We start from the raw sequence: 19,928 nt of genomic DNA, 5'->3' as shown, positions 1-19,928 counted from the left end.
GACATTATATATCCGTAAATCACATTTGAACATTACATGTTTTTAAAGGTTAATGCTGGGATTAATATTATGGCCAGGGTTAGTGGTATAGTCCACCGATATTGGGGTATCAATCCTTATTAGTGCGGAGGTGTCCTTCACCTTTATAAAAACAAATAGGAGACAAAGCGGGCAGATTTCTCTTGATACAATGCCATATGAATGATGAACCATATTCTCTGCTCAATGTATATGGCCCACATGATGATAATCTCTCATTCCTGCAAGGTTTGCCTTGCTCTCTCTACACTTATTCGGAGAAGTGATCATGGGGGGGAGACACAAACTTCCTCCTGATCTTGACTACCTCCACACACACTGTTAGCTCCACCATGGGCAAAAAATCTACCACTCTGGCTGACAACTTATGCCACATGATTCTCCAATATGAGTTCCTAGACCCCTGGAGCGTACTTCACCGGGTATACCTAAACCCGCCAAACGACTCAAGGTACTCATCATTTTACCTGCCTGTAATTTAATAGCCATAACTGGAAGTGACCCTGTGTCCCACGAAGAGCACACTAATTGAAAAGACAAATCAATACTGAATATATGAATGCATATCGACAGTGACCTGTTCGGAACATAGGCAGAGTGGTGAGATGTGGGGCTCCACGGTATGACTCAACATTGCATGTCTACCCCCTCACCCAGCAAACACGCCTAACCTCCCTCAACTCTGGAGGAACCTAAATTCTATTGACCTCCAGCAGCTGGTAGGTGATATTGATTCACAACTCCTATCCATCCCTTCCCTCCCCTGTCCCTCAATGGCCATCTCCACATATAACACTACCCTCACCTCTGACTTGAGCACTGTAGCCCCGCTCCAAACATGCACCTCGAGGAGGAACCTCCCTTAACTTTGCCATACTAAATCAACATGCTACCTGCAAAGATGCCCCATTGTGCTGAACGTTCCTGGAGGAGTCAGACTTTCTCCATTACCAGGGCCGGTGCAAGGATTTCTGCTGCCCTAGGCAAAGACCCATTTTGCCGCACCCCTCATGTTACTCACTCACTGACAGACACACACTGGCAGAGACACATTCACTCACTGACAGACACACACACACACACACACGCACTCATTGACACACACAAACTCACTGACAGACATACACTCACTCACTGACAGACACACACAGACACTTACTGACAGACAGACATACACTCACTACCTAATAGACTTACACTCACTGATCGACACACTCAAACACACACTCTCTGACAGACAGACAGACACACACACAGACACAGACACTCTCTGACACTCACACACACAGACACTCACTCACTGACAGACATACACACACACTCATTGACATACATACACTCACTCACTGACAGACACACACAAACACACTCACTGACAGACACACACAAACACACTCACTGACAGACATACACTCACTCACTGACAGGCACACACACACACTCACACATACATACTCATTGACACACACACACACAGGCAGACACTCACTGACAGACACACACTGACAGTCAAACACACACACACACACACACAGACAGACAGACACACTCACTGACATACGTACACTCAGTCACTGACAGTCAGACAGACAGAAACACACACACACACAGGCAGACACTCACACACACTCTCACTGACAGTCAAACACTCAAACACTCACCTCCCTGGGGTTCAGTGTGGGGCAGCTCCTCACTCCTCCAGTGCGCTGTCTAGTAATGAATGCTACTAACAGACTGATTTTCCTCTCTAGTTGGTCCTCTCACACCTTGCCCCTCTGTCAGTCCTTACATTGGCTTCCTGTATCACTGTATCCACTCACTGACACGCACACACACAGACACTCACTCACTGACAGACATACACACACACTCATTGACATACATACACTCACTCACTGACAGACACACACAAAAACACTCACTGACAGACATACACTCACACACACTCACTGACAGACATACACTCAGTCACTGACAGGCACACACATCCAGACACTCACACATACATACTCACTGACACACACACACACACACAGGCAGACACTCACTGACAGACACACACTGACAGTCAAACACTTACACACACACACACACAGACAGACAGACACACTCACTGACATACATACACTCAGTCACTGACAGGCAGACACACACACACACACACACACACACACACAGGCAGACACTCACACACACACTCTCACTGACAGTCAAACACTCAAACACTCACCTCCCTGGGGTTCAGTGTGGGGCAGCTCCTCACTCCTCCAGTGCGCTGTTTAGTAATGAATGCTGCTATCAGATGGATTTTCCTCTCTAGTTGGTCCTCTCACACCTTGCCCCTCTGTCAGTCCTTACATTGGCTTGCCCCCATGCCCCTTCTCGGTCTCTCTGCTCTGCCGATGACCTTCTCCTGTCTGCTGCGCACACCCATGCGGTCAACTTATGCCTGCAGGACTTCTCATGGGTAGCTCCCTTCCTATGTAATAGCCTGCCTACCACCATCAGACTCTCCCCTAGTCTTCAAGTGCCTTAAACCCCATCTTTTTAGGAAAGCTTATGGCCTCCCAGAGTAACCTCTACCTCACATACCTGTCTCTTACTCTCTCCTAAAGGGCATCACTTTACTCTCTCCTCCAGCTCTGCTTCATTTACACCTTATTTGATTGCTATTTCCTGTCCTATTGTGTTTTACACCCCACCTCCTATAGACTGTAAGCTTGTTTGAGCAGGGTCCTCTTCAAACTATCATTCCTGTAAGTTTTCTTGTAATTGTTCTATTTATAGTAAAATTCCCCCTCCTATAATATTGTACAGCACTACGGAATCTGTTGGCGCTATATAAATGGCAATAATAATAATAATATTAATAACGTCTAAGCACACTATGCTGTTGTTGCCTCCCCTTCCTCCCTCCCTCCCCTTTTTGTTGGATTTACCCATCCCGGCTCCCCAGTCTGATGCAAATGGGTTTACTAGACAAAGTCAAAAAGGTCCTCAGGGCTCCCACCAACATGTTATATCTGCTTGATACACTGTTGTGGCAAACAGAACCTTTTGGAGGGGCCTGCTTGCTAGCCTCCTGTCAAAACTCTATGGGCCAAGTCAGCAACTGTAAAGACCCATATTTTATTCTCCCTGGTTCTGCACTTCCATAGAACTGAATGCGGCCGTTCACATGGACCAAAACCGTGAATAGACTTCAGGGGGAACTATTTTTGGCGTGAAGATTTTGCGGTTCCTGGTCGGTCACCCAGCAGCACTTATCTGCGATTCTTTGGAACTGTTTTTGGCAGGAAGACTTTGTGGTTCCCGGTCCGTCCCCAATGGCACTTAGCCTCGATTCTATAGAACCGTATGGGACCATGTGTGCGGCCAGCCGAAACTTTGACTTCAGGAAATTCCTGAACTCCTGAACCGATCTGCGTGATTTTGGGATATGTTGTTCACCCAGATTGGGGCTATCAGAGTATGTAACTTTATGGGGTTTCCATGAGTTTTGGAGGTACCTCGGGTTTTATAAAAAAAGTTTTTTGTGCTTGGAGATAATTGAGTTATTACAGTATCTGACTCAATTGTCTTCCAGGCATAGGGAAGGGATTGTATAATTATGTATGGGATTATATGGTGGCCTGGGGGCCACTGTCATTGGTTTGTGCAAATTTGTTGCATGCTACCATAAGGCCAGTTGTAGCTACCGTTAAATGAGTTCCTGCTTACCCTCAACACAGAGCCTCATCTCATATGTGGGGGGAACAGCTGTATCTGTTCTGGGGATTACTATATCCCTATACTCCTCTGGGTTATAACCACTCGCTCTTGTAAGAGCAGCCTGCTACACTTTCTGTAGTAGGAGAGGTCTGCCCACTGGAAGCTGGATCCTGGTCTTCGGTCCAGGGTGGGTGGAGGACAGCAAGACCCCAGCCAAGCTGTAAGGCTGGAAGTGGGGACTACGGTGCTGATGGTGTCTGATGGAGTGCTTAGAAGTACTCAGTGAGCACTAGGAGCATCGATTGGCGGAGACACCCGGTCGGGGTTTCAGGCAGTCTGTACCATCTGGTGGCAGTGGTGGGATAGCTTCTTAGTGCGAGAAGAAGCATCCTGGAGACACCGGTACCATTGGATTTATACTGGAAGTGCAACACTAGCATTCGTGCAACACTCCTGGCTGCAGAGGAACTCAAGGGGATGGAGCGAGCTAGCCCCCGGGCAGCGTACCCCTACGAGGAAGAGTTAATTTGGAGATTACAGAATGCCTTGGCCCAGGAGTGTGGCCCTATTTCAGCGGAGGAGGAGCTGGCATGGAGAGATGGGATACGGTGAGATCTCTGGCACGAGGTCCTGGAGTGGACGCGAGTTTCAAGTCCAGAGCAGCGCAGCCAGAAACAAGCGGCGCTGAGGATGCCTTTCCTGGGGTATCAGCCCCTGGGAGAGTGTGTTCTGGAACTGCAGCATTTGATCCGTAAAGAACTGTGGCTGGATGAGGCCTACCGGGCAATATGCTGGTACTCAATTCAGCGATGCCCTTGGATGGTGGAGAGTGAAAGGCCAGAGGGTGAGGACTACGATGGGCCTGGTCTGCTCTGGGAGGCATTGGAGGAGGATAGTGATTTTGGCAGCACAGAGCAGTCTAGGTATTGGGGCATCAGGGAATGGCGATCACTATATCACCATTACAATTGAATGGGAGCTGGAACAAGATTACCATCGACTGTTCAATTTGGCTCAGACTACTCCTTCAGCCCAGATGATTGCCTGGACACCGTACCCCCCACTGCCCAACCAGTCCCAGAGGTACGCAACCTTAAAGACTGGTCCTGGAAAGACCCCCAACTGGTAGGTGGAGATGGGACCAAGGTCTCTCCACCGGCCCTACGGGGATGCTGGGCAACCGTCCCAGATCCCCAACAGTCCGAGCAGGAATACCAGGGGATGGAGGTGGAAGATCCCTCCCCGCAGCAGAGAACCCCAAACCAGGTTATGGGGTTAGTGGATGAGATGGCAGTATTCTTTGACTCCATCCCAGCGGAAGCCCTACCTGCCCCCTTGTTACAGGGCAGGACTATGTACCAGTCCCCCCAGTGGAAGAGCTGGCATCTGGGCAGAGAGCAGCTGGCCTCTGCCCTCCCCTTTCCCCTTTCCCAGTGCCAGAATACCAGCAAGCCACCCCAGCAGAAGAGCTGGCTACAGGGAAGAGCGCCGCTGGCCTCTGCCCAGCAAGAACCTACAACTCCATGCTTGGGAGTACAAGGGAGATCCGAGGTGACGGATGCCCACTCAGCAGCCTGGAAAATACAGAAATACAGGACAAAGCCAGGCACCAGAGATCTACAGGTCAAGTACTTGGTTGTGGGTGGGCTGCCCGACTAACTCAGGTACCGACCGGCAGCAGGTCAGGTACCTGGTTAGTCTTACCTTGGGGGGGGGGAGATATGTGGTGAACAGAACCTTGCCACAGACTTTTGGATGGCCATTCTTGCCAGCCTCCTGCCAACAAAAGACTATGGGCCAGATCAGCGACTGTAAAGACCCATATTTTATTCCCCCTGTTTTCCCTGGTTCGCCTTAAATGGTTATTTTATTCTCACTTGATCTGTGAACCAAATTAAGAAGAATGCTCATATCAGTGTACTGAAAAATATATACATAATGTCCAGCCGTCTAGGGTTCATATGCAAATATATTTGGGAGTCCAGGCCAACTCCCTGGTTTTGCACATCTCCCTGTCACAGGTGCCTCTTTCCAGGGCCCTGTTAAGTCCCAGGAGGAAGTTTTTTTCTCAAGTAAGTGGGTTAATCTCAAAAGAGCAGACATTTTAAATGTTAGGCAAAAATAGTCAAACTACAAGTGAAATCTATGGCTAGCCTATTTTCACCTTGAATTCCCATCAATTTTTTTATGTAATACCAAGAGCAACTGACAGCTGGGATTAGATCATTACTTATTCAAATATTTAATTTAAGAATAAAATTGATTGTAAAGTAGCAGTAAAAGGTGTTGGTATCCATCTATTGTTATTATTAATGAATAGTCTACCACAAGTATACAAGTCAATTCTGTTCTAGGCATGTCAGAGTGAATACTGGAGATCTGAAAGATTACTGATAACTATAAAAACACAAACTATATAGTGAAAACACAAAATTAAAAAATCTAAATAGTGAAATTCTCTGTGTAAACATTGCAAACTTAACATTTGTTTTCTTAATTGACAAATAAAGAACTTAGTCGTAAAACATTGCCGTAAATGCCTCCATGTGACCTTGCTATATTAGCCCCTCTGTATCTTTTGTGTTAATCAGCCAGGCTCACACTTGAAGGCAGAGGAACGTTTGCAAGTAAGGTTTTAGCTCTGACTTATTTTGCATACATACCATTACATCATCCAACAAAGCATCTTTCACTCAAGCAGTGTACAAAAGAAAGAGGTTGACTACACTCAATTGGGGTTAATAGTTGTCATGGCAATAGCACATTCCTGCATCAGCTGCTGCTGTGTGGATCATGCTATAAGACCCCAACTGAAATTAAAGCATGGGAAACTATTCATAGTTTCATTAGTGGAAAAACAAGAAACTTTTTTTTTCCAGTTTCCAGACTGCATCCCTGACTGAGTTGATGTGTTTAATTATTCTGTTTCATTAATTCAAATATACTAGAGCTTCTCTAAGTGTACATTTGTATTGTGTGCATATATGGGCGTATCTGTCTGTTTCCATTTGTCTATTCTCTGATGCTACAACTGTAGATGTTTTCAACAGACAATGCCATCTTGAATAACATCACACTGGTAACATGTGAATAAGTTGCAGAAATTCAGCTATGCCATAGATATCTACTATTCATATGTACCAAGCATGAATTTATGATCCAGATGGTATTAATTGCAGGGCCAGTAAAAATGATTTATATTTAAAAATAGAGTTAACAATTTATTTATTTTATTTATCTTCTTGCGCTGTAACACTTGGGAACAATAACGTTTCAAAGTGGTAGTGTTTTATAAGCCAGCATTGCCTACTAATACAATGTGGAATTACATTGAGATTTATTCCACAACTGCATGAATGTGAAGCTGGCAACACACAGTTGTGTGAAATGGTTTTCACTTAAATCCAGGTTCTATTGCGAAATATCTCATAGATTTAACTTTTGATAGCTAAATGTCCAATTGGACTAAAATTTTTGTATTCTGTAGACCCAGGGGTACAAAACTCTGTGTGCAAACCCATGAGGTATATGCACCAAGAGGTGGCCAACTGGCTACCTTAGAGACCTCACAGGAGGCGGACAGTCAACTGTAATCTTCATGATCTTCTAGTGCTGCTCCCTTGCGCGCCCTGCATTGATTCCAGGAGCCAGTTATGAGATCACTCTTGCCCTGGCATCACTAAATAGAGAGCGAGGGAGCAGTGCTGGAAGAGCACGAAGATTACAAAAGCTAGGGAGACTGGGTCGACTTTTAAAACAAATAATAAAAAAACAACAGTTTGTCAGTGTGTGTGAGGGAATATATATGTCTGTCAGTGAGTGTGTGTCTGTCAGTATATATGTGTGTCACTAAGTGTGTCTGTCAGTTAGTGTGTGTCTATCAGTGAAAGTATGTGTGTCAGTAAGTGTGTCTGTTAGTGAGTGTATGTTTGTCAGTAAATGTGTATGTGTCACTAAGTGTGTCTGTCAGTGAGTGTGTGCGCGTCAGTATCCTATCTGTGTAAATGTGTGTGTCCTCTGTGTGTATGTGTGTGTGTGTTCTCTGTATGTGTGTGTGTGTGTCTCAGTGTCATTGGTGTGTAAATGCATGTGTCAGTGTCATCTCTGTACAAATGTGTTTGTGTCAGAGTTCTCTGTGTGTGTGTGTGTGTGTGTCAGTGTCCTCTGTGTGTAAATGTTTGTGTGATTCAGTGTCCTCTGTGTGTAACCATTGTGTATATGATGTATTCATTTTGTGACTTTTATGCTTTAGATTAATAGTGAATGCGCTTATCCATACATATACAATATTCAAATCATGTGATATTTATTTTTAAAATATTCTTTGTTACCTTTAATCAAGCTTGTTCTCCAATATGGAATTAGTTTAAATATCAATGTCTACAGTTTTATTTGGTATTTAAATCAAGAGAACTTACTTTCTTGAGGCAGGGGTACTAAGAATTTGTTTTAGACGTGAAGGGGTACTTATCTGTACAAGGTTGAGAAACATTGCTGTAGACCACTCAGATACACTGAAGTTACTGCTGTGTGTGTAGAACCTTTTTTTGTTATGATGCGTTCTTGAGATATTATTAATTTATTATTGTTCTGTAGGCATAAAAAGTTATAATGCTCCATCTGTCATTATACTATTATCATATTCTCCTCCACAGGCCTATACAATTGAAATAAGGAAGGACCATGCATTTTATTTTAAATCTACATCATACAGCTGATTTTGCTACATTGTTAGCATTAATGCCCCTTGTGGAAGGATGCCTACCATCTGCCCCAAAACAAAATACACAGGACCCCCATTAAAATTAATAAAGCCTTTCCTCATTTTCTAATCTACACCAATGTGGACTGGAGGCAAAATAACAAACAAACTTTTGCAGGACCCTTAGTGGAATATGTAGTAGCAGAGAACTCTTGATTACATTCATACCTTATGCAAAGGTAGGAGAGCAAAACATTAAATGGAGGCCCCCAGCTCAAAGGAGTAAATAAAAACGTATCCCTTGTGCAGAGTATTGAAGTCCTAATGTACTTATTTTCTGTGACCCACAATAGTAGCTCCTTATAATAAATATGAAGGACCAGGGGTAGCTCAAGTCTATAATCCACATAACAAGATTTACAAAAAAAAGTCTATTGTCCACATATGGACAGGAGGGTTTGAACTTCCCATGCCTACGTGTATATACACTTCCTTAAACTAAACTTGACCAAAACTGAAATTCTGGTCTTTCCTCCCTCAAGTGTTGTTACTCCCTCCAAGTCAACGGTGCTACCATCAGCTCCACCACGCAGGCTCGCTGCCTAGGTGTTCTCTTTGACTACGACCTCTCCTTCAAGCCTCATGTTCAATCTATCGCCAAATCCTGTCATTTCCATCTCAAAAACATTGCGCACATCCGCCCCTACTTAACGCCAGATGCGACTAAGGTGTTGGTCCATTCCACTGTCCTTTCTCGCCTTGACTACTGTAATCCGCTTCTCAGTGGTCTTACGTGCTCCCAACTTGCGCCGTTAGAGTCCATAATGAATGCGGCGGCGAGGCTCATCTTCCTGTCCACCCGCACCCCCCATGCCTCACCCATCTGTCAGTCCCTACATTGGCTTCCTATAAAATATAGAGCTCAATTTAGAATTCTGGTTTTTGCTTTCAAATCTCTACATAATGCTGCTCCCACCTATCTATCCTCCCTTATACACAAGTATGTCCCGTCTAGGCCCTTATGATCTGCTGAAGACTTATGTTTATCTTCTGTCCGTACTCCCACCTCTGATGCTCTACCTTCAAGATTTCTCGAGGGCTGCACCGTTCCTGTGGAACTCACTTCCCTCCTCCGTTAGATGCTCACCCAGTCGCCACTCCTTCAAAAAATCGTTAAAAACCCACTTCTTCATAAAAGCGTATCAATTAAACTGTTTATAGCTCCCAACTGGTTCCTCTTCTGCAACTGTCACTAGTCTAATACTATCCTTACCTTTTGTGTCATTTTACCCCATTCCCTCTAGCATGTAAGCTCATTGAGCAGGGCCCTCAACCCCTCTGTTCCTGTGTGTCCAACTTGTCTGGTTACAACTACATGTCTGTTTGTCCATCCATTGTAAAGCGCTGCGGAATTTGACGGCGCTCTATTAATATCATAATAATAGTAATAATAATAATATATAGGATTAGGGAACTGAAAACCCTGTCGATGTAGATATAGGTGTGCTAAAAAGATTTTGGTGGGACCAAACATGATAAAATTGACTACAGTCCAAATAGAAAAAAATATTATGCATCACCTCCATATCTCAAGTTCTCCTTTGGCAAAGAAATTTGAGAAATTATGTTTCCAGAACTATCTCAGAGTTCCAAGTTTGGCATGCAAATGAGCAGAGACAAGCATCTTGTTTCAGAGTTCATTCTGCATTTCTACAGTTGTACCAATTTCGTACATGTGGCCTTTCCGTGTGAGGGTTAATCATGTGGTGGCTGGCCAGCATTTTCTAGCAACATTAAAATGTAAAAATAAAGAAAGAAAAAAAACGGTCATTATGACATCCATATTAGTATCAGAGAGTTAAAAAAAAACCTATTGCCCCACCACGCCGTGGTTGGGGCATGTATATTAACCCGTTAACGCCGTTACGGCGTTCCATGCCGTCCCCATTATAATGGGCTTTAAAGCGGTTGCGGCGGCATGGAACGCCGTAACGGCTTTGAGCCCCAGGAGGTGAGATTTACTTACCTCCACCGCGATCCTCTTCTGAGGGGCTGACAGCCCAGGCAGCCCTCCCACGGCAAATGATAAATAAAATATCAGACAGTCCCCCTGCTGGTGGGAAAGTATACAAAAATAAATTAAACAAGTGTAAAAATAAATGTAAAATATTTTTATATATATAATATGTATATATATATTATATATATAATATATATACATATTATATATATGTAACGTCATACAAAGTGTATTTTAATATTAATATAAGTATATATATTCGCATTAAAATACACTTAGAATGACGTTACATATATATATAATATGTATATATATTATATATATAATAGATCTACATATATATATTATATATATATATACGTATAATTAAAATAATAAATAAATAAAATAATAAAATAAATAAATAAAATATTGAAACAAAATTTAATATAAATTATATATTCATATGTAATTTCATTCTAACTGTATTTTGTTATTAATATATATATATTGCTAACAAAATACACTTAGAATGACATTCTATATATATCTATCTATATATAAAATACAAATAACCGCAAATATATATATATAGATAAATACATATAATTACATAAAAGATTACATTAGTATACACGTAAAATTTAAATACATATATATGTATATATATTAAAATTCTACATGTATATTTAAGTAATCTTTTAACATAATTATGTGATTTGATTAATTAAAATTTGATTGACATGCCTGACAACACAGGGAGAAAGTGCAGAGAATTTAATTCGCAAGCACTATATTTGACCCTGTAACTCTCCACGACACCATAAAACCTGTACATAGGGGGTACTGTTTTACTCGGGAGACTTCGCTGAACTCAAATATTAGTGTTTCAAACTGGTAAATTGTATTACAACTATGATATTTTAAGTAAAAGTGACGTTATTTGCATTTTTTACAAACGAACTGCATTTTTATGGACTATATTATTGTTGTAATATGTTTTACTGTTTTTAAACACTAATATTTGTGTTTAGTGAAGTCTCCCGAGAATAACAGTACCCCCCATGTACAGGTTTTATGGTGTTTTGGAAAGTTAGAGAGTCACATATAAGGCTTGCATTTCAATTTTTTCACATTGAAATTTGCCAGATTGGTTATGTTGCCTTTGAGAGCGTATGGTAGCCCAGGAATGAGAATTACCCCCATGATGGCATACCATTTGCAAAAGTAGACAACCCGAGGTATTGCAAGTGGGGTATGTCCAGTCTTTCTTAGTAGCGACTTAGTCACAAACACTGGCCAAATATTAGTTTTTTGCTTTTTTCACACAAAAACAAATATGAACGCTAACTTTGGCCAGTGTTTGTGACTAAGTGGCTACTAAAAAAGACTAAACATACCCCACTTTCAATACCTTGGCTTGTCTACTTTTTCAAATGGTATGCCATTATGGGGGTAATTCTCATTCCTGGGCTACCACACCCAGTGGTGTATCCTGGTTTTGTGCTGCCCTAGACCCTAGACCACACCGTCTCAAAGGTAACATTACTAATCTGACAAATTTCAATTTGAAAATGGAACGTTCTATATTTGACCCTGTAACTTTCCAAAACACCATAAAACCTGTTAATGGGGGGTACTGTTGTACTCGTGAGACATCGCTGATTACAAATATGTGCATTTTGTTGCAGTAAAACAGTATTATGACATTTACAGCTAAAATGTGAGGCGGAACTACACATTTAAAAAAAAATAAAAAATTCTCACAGTTTTTTTAATTTTATTCATAATAAATTATGTTCCATATATGAATAGTTAATGGTAAATTAAAGCCCTGTTTCTCCTGAACAAAATGATATATAATAAGTGTGGGTGCATAGAATATGAAAGAGGGGAACTACGGGTGAACAGACATTTAGCGCAAATTCTAGTTTTTGTTTACGTTTTGTTTTGATCAGAACGTGCACTATTGACTCCGTCCTGAAGGGGTTAAACAGTAAATAACCAGTGTGTTTCATATAGCAGCCATTAGTAAGGGTACCTGAAACTCAGCCATTGCCAGCATTGGGTGATCTTAACTACAAAACAACCTGCACTAGAAAGAGAGGACGCCCAGAGGGATATATACTAAGGATATCACTACCGTTTGTAGTTTACACAGTGCTGTTAGAGGCTGAGTTGTGTACATACATTTGATAAGGTAGGGTTTTTTTGTTTTTTTTTTACCTTGTGAGGGGGGAATGGCTAAGGAAGCAGGGTTATGCTGCAGTATTCTGCAAAATATTTATCTTTTGTGCAAGATTTGAGCATGCAAAAAACATACAGCAGAATAATGAGACCAAAAATATCAAATGCATTAAAGTGATATTGTTGTCCAGTGTGTCCCTTTAATAAACTGTGAATTGTGAAGAGGAACACAGCATTAGTTTTAAGTATTTATCTAATGATCCAAATAGTTGATGCATGACAAAGAAATAAACACATTTTCTGGTACTGTGTGAAAGTGTCTTGCATAAAGTGTGATGCATACATTGATACAAACACAAGTGGGCGAGACATGCTGTGTGGGATCTGCTGAATTGTTTTCCACTGTTATATGTGTGTTTTTCTTTTATTTTGTATACGTCATCTGTTACATTTCTACATCGTGATTCAGCCTGCAAATGATTGCTATGTAAAGCGAGTGATGAAGTACATTTGTTAAATGACTGCAATAGAAAATGAAAACATTGTGTTTGGAATATAAGTGGTTGTTTTCCCACATAGCTTAGTGGATATGAATGTAAATACATTTAAAGGAGAACTGTCACATTTCTGTTAATAACAAAATTGAATAAAACGTCACCTATAACATATGTTTACACCTTTATTTATTTTTTCTGTGATGCTTCATATTCTGTGAAATTTATGGTAAAGCTTTAGAAAATGACATCACAGTCAGGTTCAGTCCAAGTGCAGCAAGGGCATGCTTTGCAAGTAGCAGATGCTTGTTCATAGGGGCAAGTTTTTGTTACAATTCAAAAAATGTATGTAATAAATGAAATGTGATACCAAAACAGTCCCCAAGCACCGTGATCAAGAGTAGTGCTGCTTCCTTTATCCCACAGGAGATCTAAAGTGAAACAGGTAAATTCATGAATGTGACCACTATATAAATATCTGAATGATTATGCTTAATGAAACACTAAAATGTTAGGAATAGAAACCTGTATTTTTAATGCTTTAGTATTCCTGTCCCTAGTAATATAGATCCTCCCCATATATCCAATAAAAATAAGAATATAAAGCTTTCAACTCACCATTTTCTAACACAGAGACTCTGTTGGAGCTGCTTACCTCTCTGCCTCCCGTGACGTCATGGTCTTCTCTGGCATGGTCCAGTCCAATGCTCCTCATAGAAGAGCACTGGGGACCTGATGCAATTGCATTGTGAGTGCCGTGCATACATCCAAGCTTCCCCATAGGAAAGCATAAAAAAAAAAATGCTTTCCTTTGCGGGTTTTCATGTGACTTGATCAAGTTTTACCCGGTCAGTGAAGCGCCTCCGGTGGCTGTCAATACAATAGCCACTTGAGGTGTGTTTATTACTTAAAGGTAAGCATTGCTGGTTCAGCAAAACATCAAGGTTTTACCATGAATGTTTGAACTGACAGGACCATTGCACCCAGGCAATTTCATTGAGATGAAGTAGGACAGGGGGACTTTATAGTGGTCCTTTAATGTAAGGGGATTACATTAAATGGGAACTATCATTTCCCAAGATTTTTAATACTCTGATTACTTATCTCCTATATTTAGCTTATATGTGTTTGTGAGGTCTGAAAATTAAAACTAAAGGTAGAAATTCACAGTCAAATGCATTTCTGGCTAGGAACTGAACTCCTCCATCTTGGCTCCCTGTCAAGCATTGTTATGGATATTGCCCTTTTAAGCCATTGAACACAGTGGTAGAGAAGAAACTGCAACAATGTTTGCATCCTCATTTACATTGTATGCCCTGGTTGTGCTGTGACCAAACTCATGTCATGCCTATGAGGGCGAAGTGAATTCCATAACATTTTAAAACTTCACCAGCTACCACTGGCTGCAAATGAAGAAGAGAATTATAATTGTTTTTCTTCTCTGTATGCTTTCTCTGGTACCTCTGCCAGGTGCAAAGCACAAAGCTTATAACAATGATTGACAGGTAGCTAAGATGGAATCACTGAGCTGTAGGGTTGGTTTCAGACCCCAGAGGTGCTCTGGAAGATTTTATCTTATTTTTTTTTATTTTAAAACTTACTCACACAATGTGTTTTAATACTTTGAGTCCCACAACAATAAAACAAACCGGTTCCACAGTGAATATTGAGGTGTATGTGTGTTATGTATGTATCACTGTGTATCAATGTAAGGGTGTATCTGTGCGGAATTGCAGTGTGTGTGTTTGGAAATAAATGAAGAGGAACTATACAAAGCATTTAAATAGGAGGTCATAAAACCAAGGACATAAAACCAAGCAGTCACCATAATATTTTATGAGGTGTTCAACAATGTTCACACTCAATTGCCTCAGAGCATTACAATTACAATTGTTAATAAAGAGGTGCATTAGTTTGGATGGTCAGTGTATGGGATGTAGAGGTGTGTGCATGATTACTAAATTTCCTTGACACTTTCTCTTCTTATGTCATTTTCACATTCCCTTGTCACCCACCCTAAACTCCCCCTTCTCCTTTTCAAACACATCTACAGTCTCTACTTCAATCCCCAGCAATACCTTAAGCTTTCTCCCCTCACCAGCAATACTTCCAACTCTTTTCTTTCTGCACGCTACTTCCAGCTCTGTTTGTTCACCAGCCATACCTCCAGCTTTCTTCTTTACCCAGCTATACTTCCACCTTTCTTCTTTACCCAGCCTTGCCTCCAGTTTTCTTCTTTACTTAGCTATACCTTCAGCTCCATTTTCTCTCCAGCCATGCCTCCAGCTCCAGCCATACATCTAGCTATTTTCTTTCCACAGCCATAACTCCAGCTTCTTGCCCTTCCAATTGAAACTCCATTTTCTCTCCACCCATACCTACAGCTTTTTTCTCTATCCAGTCATACCTTCAGGTCTCTGCCCTACCAAGTTATGCCTCCAGTCAGCCTTATCTCCACCTTATGCAGTTTCCTGTAGTGTTCATGGGTTTTCAGGAACACTAGAGGCAAAGGTGCTCTGTCACATGTCTCTACCACTCCTGTCCGAGGACAGCACATGAGACACGTGTAATGTTTCAATAAGTAGAGGCAGGGAGACACAGTTAAAGTGCAGTGCAAGCTGCGTGAGAGCTGAACTCATCAGTGCTAAATCACTGCTATCTGCTACTTGAATCACTGCTGACTCAGTACCTCCTCTGCCATTTTGGGAAGTGGGTGGGGGTGACATATCCTGGTATTTTCATATTTTCACACCTAACAAATATAGATGTTAAACATACTATTACAAATCCACAAAAGTGACAGTTGTCCTTTAATAATCAAGAGTCTTCTAGACTCTATAACTGCTGCTCATTGAAGTTGTTATAGAGTCTGGAATCCCATAGTGCTATCCTTCTATTCAAAGTTAAATCGATTTTAATGTTACCGGAGAGCCCCCAGCAGCCCATTCCTTCTGTCCTGCTCAGGCAGATCAGCAAGCAGAAGCCTGAGCAGCAGTGGATGGTGGTGATTGGTTAAGAATGTCAGCTAAATGCTTTCATCCTATCACACCCACCTATTGCTGGCATGAAATAGTATGGCTGAAGAAGAGTGTAATTTCTGCCTTAGAAATACCTCCAGTGGGGGCCTGGCTCTGGGTGGTCAGACATCCTCATTCTGTATTTAACTGTTCAAAAATGGTTGGACACTGAATGGAGGGACCATGCCAGATGACTAAAGGCCTATAACAAATTCAGTGAGATGAAATGATTATAGTACCTAAAGTGCTCCTTTAAATTCTAACTAACTGGACAAATGAAAGGTTCATTAATGTCATGCTGTCACATTTAAATTCACCCTTCTTTTTGTTTAGGAAATACTGTTATAAATTACAATGTCACTTTCTTCTACATATAGTGAAAATAATTCAAATTACACTTTATGTTTAGAATTAAATTTTTCTTGAAAGTGTCTGAACCTTTTAGTTCTTTAATTTGAAATGTAGCACAAAATTAGAAAGTTTTGAAAATTACTATCAACATCTTCTTAGCTATTTGTTTACCACTTGTGTGTGTGAAAGGGTTTATTTGCTTCTAACCAATGCTTTATGTGTCCCTAGACAACTCCTAAGTAGTGATGTCGCGAACATCAAATTTTCGGTTCGCGAACGGCGAACCCGAATTTCCGCAAATGTTCGCGAATGGGCGAACCGCCATAGACTTCAATGGGTAGGCGAATTTGAAAACCCACAGGGACTCTTTCTGGCCAGAATAGTGATGGAAAAGTTGTTTCAAGGGGACTAACACCTGGACTGTGGCATGCTGGAGAGAGATCCATGGCAAAACTCCCATGGAAAATTACATAGTTGATGCAGAGTCTGGTTTTAATCCATAAAGGGCATAAATCACCTAACATTCCTAAATTATTTGGAATAACGTGCTTTAAAACATCAGGTATGATGTTGTATCGATCAGGTAGTGTAAGGGTTATGCCCGCTTCACAGTGACAGACCAAACTCCCCGTTTAACGCACCGCAAAAAAACGCAAACAGTCCATTTGCACAACCGCAAACTCCCCATTTGCACAAGGTTGGATACCAAGCTAGCCTTGTCCCGTTCCTTGTCCTCACTGATGTCATTGAAGGTCTCTTCCTCCACCCAGCCACGTACAACACCAAGGGTCCCCGAAAGGTGACAACAAGCCCCCTGGGACGCCTGCTGTGTTTGGTCTTCCACCTCATCAAAGCCACCTTCCTCCTCTGACTCCTCTTCTTCAGACTCCTATCTCTGCGTTGCCTCTCTCTGCGTTATTATAAGGTGTGTTAAGCAGTACTATTCCTATCAGTTTAATCCCTGTTACGTCCCCTATCAGGGGACGTGTATATAAGGCATTGATTTTAGGAAGCGGGAGATGGAAAAAGATTCTTGGTCGGTCCTCCTACTTCAAATATGGGGCACTGCGAGTGCAATCTAATGTGCCACCAGAGAGGAGTGGTGTGCTAAGTAGTACTATTCTCATCAGTTTAATCCCTGTTACGTCCCCTATCAGGGGACGTGTATATAAGGCATCGATTTTAGGAAGCGGGAGATGGAAAAAGATGCTTAGTAGGTCCTCCTACTTCAAATTTGGGGCACTGCGCGTGCAATCAAATGTGCCACCAGATAGGAGTGGTGTGTTAAGTTGTACTATTCTTATCAGTTTAATCCCTGTTACGTCCCCTATCATGGGACGTGTATATAAGGCATCGATTTTAGGAAGCGGGAGATGGAAAAACATGCTTGGTCAGTCCTCCTTCAAATTTGGGGCACTGCGCATGCAATCTAATGTGCTACCAGATAGGAGTGGTGTGTTAAATAGTCCCCCTCATCAGGCCTTTTTTAGTCGAATGTATCGCCCACTGTCAGTCCCTTCGGGATCCATCCCTCATCTTAATAAAGGTGAGGTAATCTAGACTTTTTTGACCTAGGCGACTTCTCTTCTCAGTGACAATACCTCCTGCTGCACTGAAGGTCCTTTCTGACAGGACACTTGAAGCGGGGCAGGCCAGAAGTTATATAGCAAATTGGGCTAGCTCAGGCCACAGGTCAAGCCTGCACACCCAGTAGTCAAGGGGTTAATCACTCCTCATGGTGTCGATATCTGCAGTTAAGGCGAGGTAGTCTGCTACCTGTCGGTCGAGCCGTTCTCTGAGGGTGGACCCCGAAGGGCTGTGGCAATGCGTAGGACTTAAAAAGCTCTGCATGTCCTCCATCAACAACACGTCTGTAAAGCGTCCTGTCCTTGCCGGCGTGGTCGTGGGAGGAGGAGGATTACTTTCACCTCTTTCCCTTTTAGATTCCCGTTGTGCTGTGACATCACCCTTATACGCTGTGCAAAGCATACTTTTTAATTGATTTTGGAAGTCCTTTCCGACTTGCCGTAATTCGGTAACATTTCAGGCACTTTCTGCTTATACCGGGGGGTCTAGTAGCGTGGACACCCAGTACAGGTCGTTCTCCTTCAGCCTTTTTATACGAGGGTCCCTCAACAGGCAGGACAGCATGAAAGACCCCATTTGCACAAGGTTGGATGCCGAGCTACTTATGTCCTGTTCCTCGTCCTCAGTGATTTCTCTGAAGGTATGTTCTTCCCCCCCGCCACGTACAACACCACGGGTACCAGATAGGTGACAACGAGCACCCTGGGATGCCTGTTGTGGTTGGTCTTCCTCCTCCTCCTCAAAGCCACATTCCTCCTCTGACTCCTCTTCCTCACAATCCTCTTCCAGCGTTGCCGCAGGTCCAGCAAGCGATGCTGATAAGGCTTTTTCTGGTGGTGATGGTGACCACAACTCTTCCTCTTCACGCTCACCTATGGCCTGATCCAGCACTCTTCGCATGGCACGCTCCAGGAAGAAAACAAATGGTATGATGTCGCTGATGGTGCCTTCGGTACGACTGACTAGGTTTGTCACCTCCTCAAAAGGACGCATGAGCCTACAGGCATTGTGCATGAGCGTCCAGTAACGTGGCAAAAAATTCCCAGCTCCACAGAGGCTGTCCTAGCACCCCGGTCATACAAATACTCGTTAACGGCTTTTTCTTGTTGGAGCAGGCGGTCGAACATTAGGAGTGTTGAATTCCAATGTGTCAGGCTGTCGCAAATCAAGCGCCTCACTGGCATGTTTTTTCGCCACTGGATATCGGAAAAGTGCGCCATGACCGCGAAGGAACGCATGAAATGGCCACACACCTTCCTGGCCTGCTTAAGGACGTCGTGTAAGCCTGGGTACTTATGCACAAAGCCTTGTACGATCAGATTACACACATGTGCCATGCACGGCACATGTGTCAACTTGCCCAAATGCAATGCCGCCAACAAATTTCTTCCGTTGTCACAAACCACTTTGCCGATCTCCAGTTGGAGTCAGCCACTGATCCACCCGTGCGTTCAGGGTGGACAGGAGTGCTGGTCCGGTGTGACTTTCTGCTTTCAGGCAAGTCAACCCCAAGACGGCGTGACACTGCCGTATCCAGGATGTGGAACAGTACCTGGGGAGCTGGGGGGGTGCCGTTGATGTGGAGCAAGACGCAGCAGCAGAAGAGGACTCAGCCGAGGAGGCTATGGAAGAGGATGGAGTAGGAGGAGTAGAGGAGGTGGCAGCAGGCCTGCCTGCAAGTCGTGGTGGTGTCACCAACTCCTCTGTAGAGCCACGCATTGCATGCTTGGCAGCCGTCAGCAGGTTTACCCAATGCGCAGTGTAGGTGACATACCTGCCCTGACCATGCTTTGCAGACCAGGTATCAGTGGTCAGATGGACCCTTGCCCCAAACACTGTGT

The sequence above is a fragment of the Pelobates fuscus genome, chromosome 2 (genome assembly GCF_036172605.1).
Source record: "Pelobates fuscus isolate aPelFus1 chromosome 2, aPelFus1.pri, whole genome shotgun sequence".
In the NCBI taxonomy this organism is placed as follows: domain Eukaryota; kingdom Metazoa; phylum Chordata; class Amphibia; order Anura; family Pelobatidae; genus Pelobates; species Pelobates fuscus.
The sequence above is the reverse complement of the archived record's forward strand: the minus strand, read 5'-3'. Positions refer to the sequence as shown.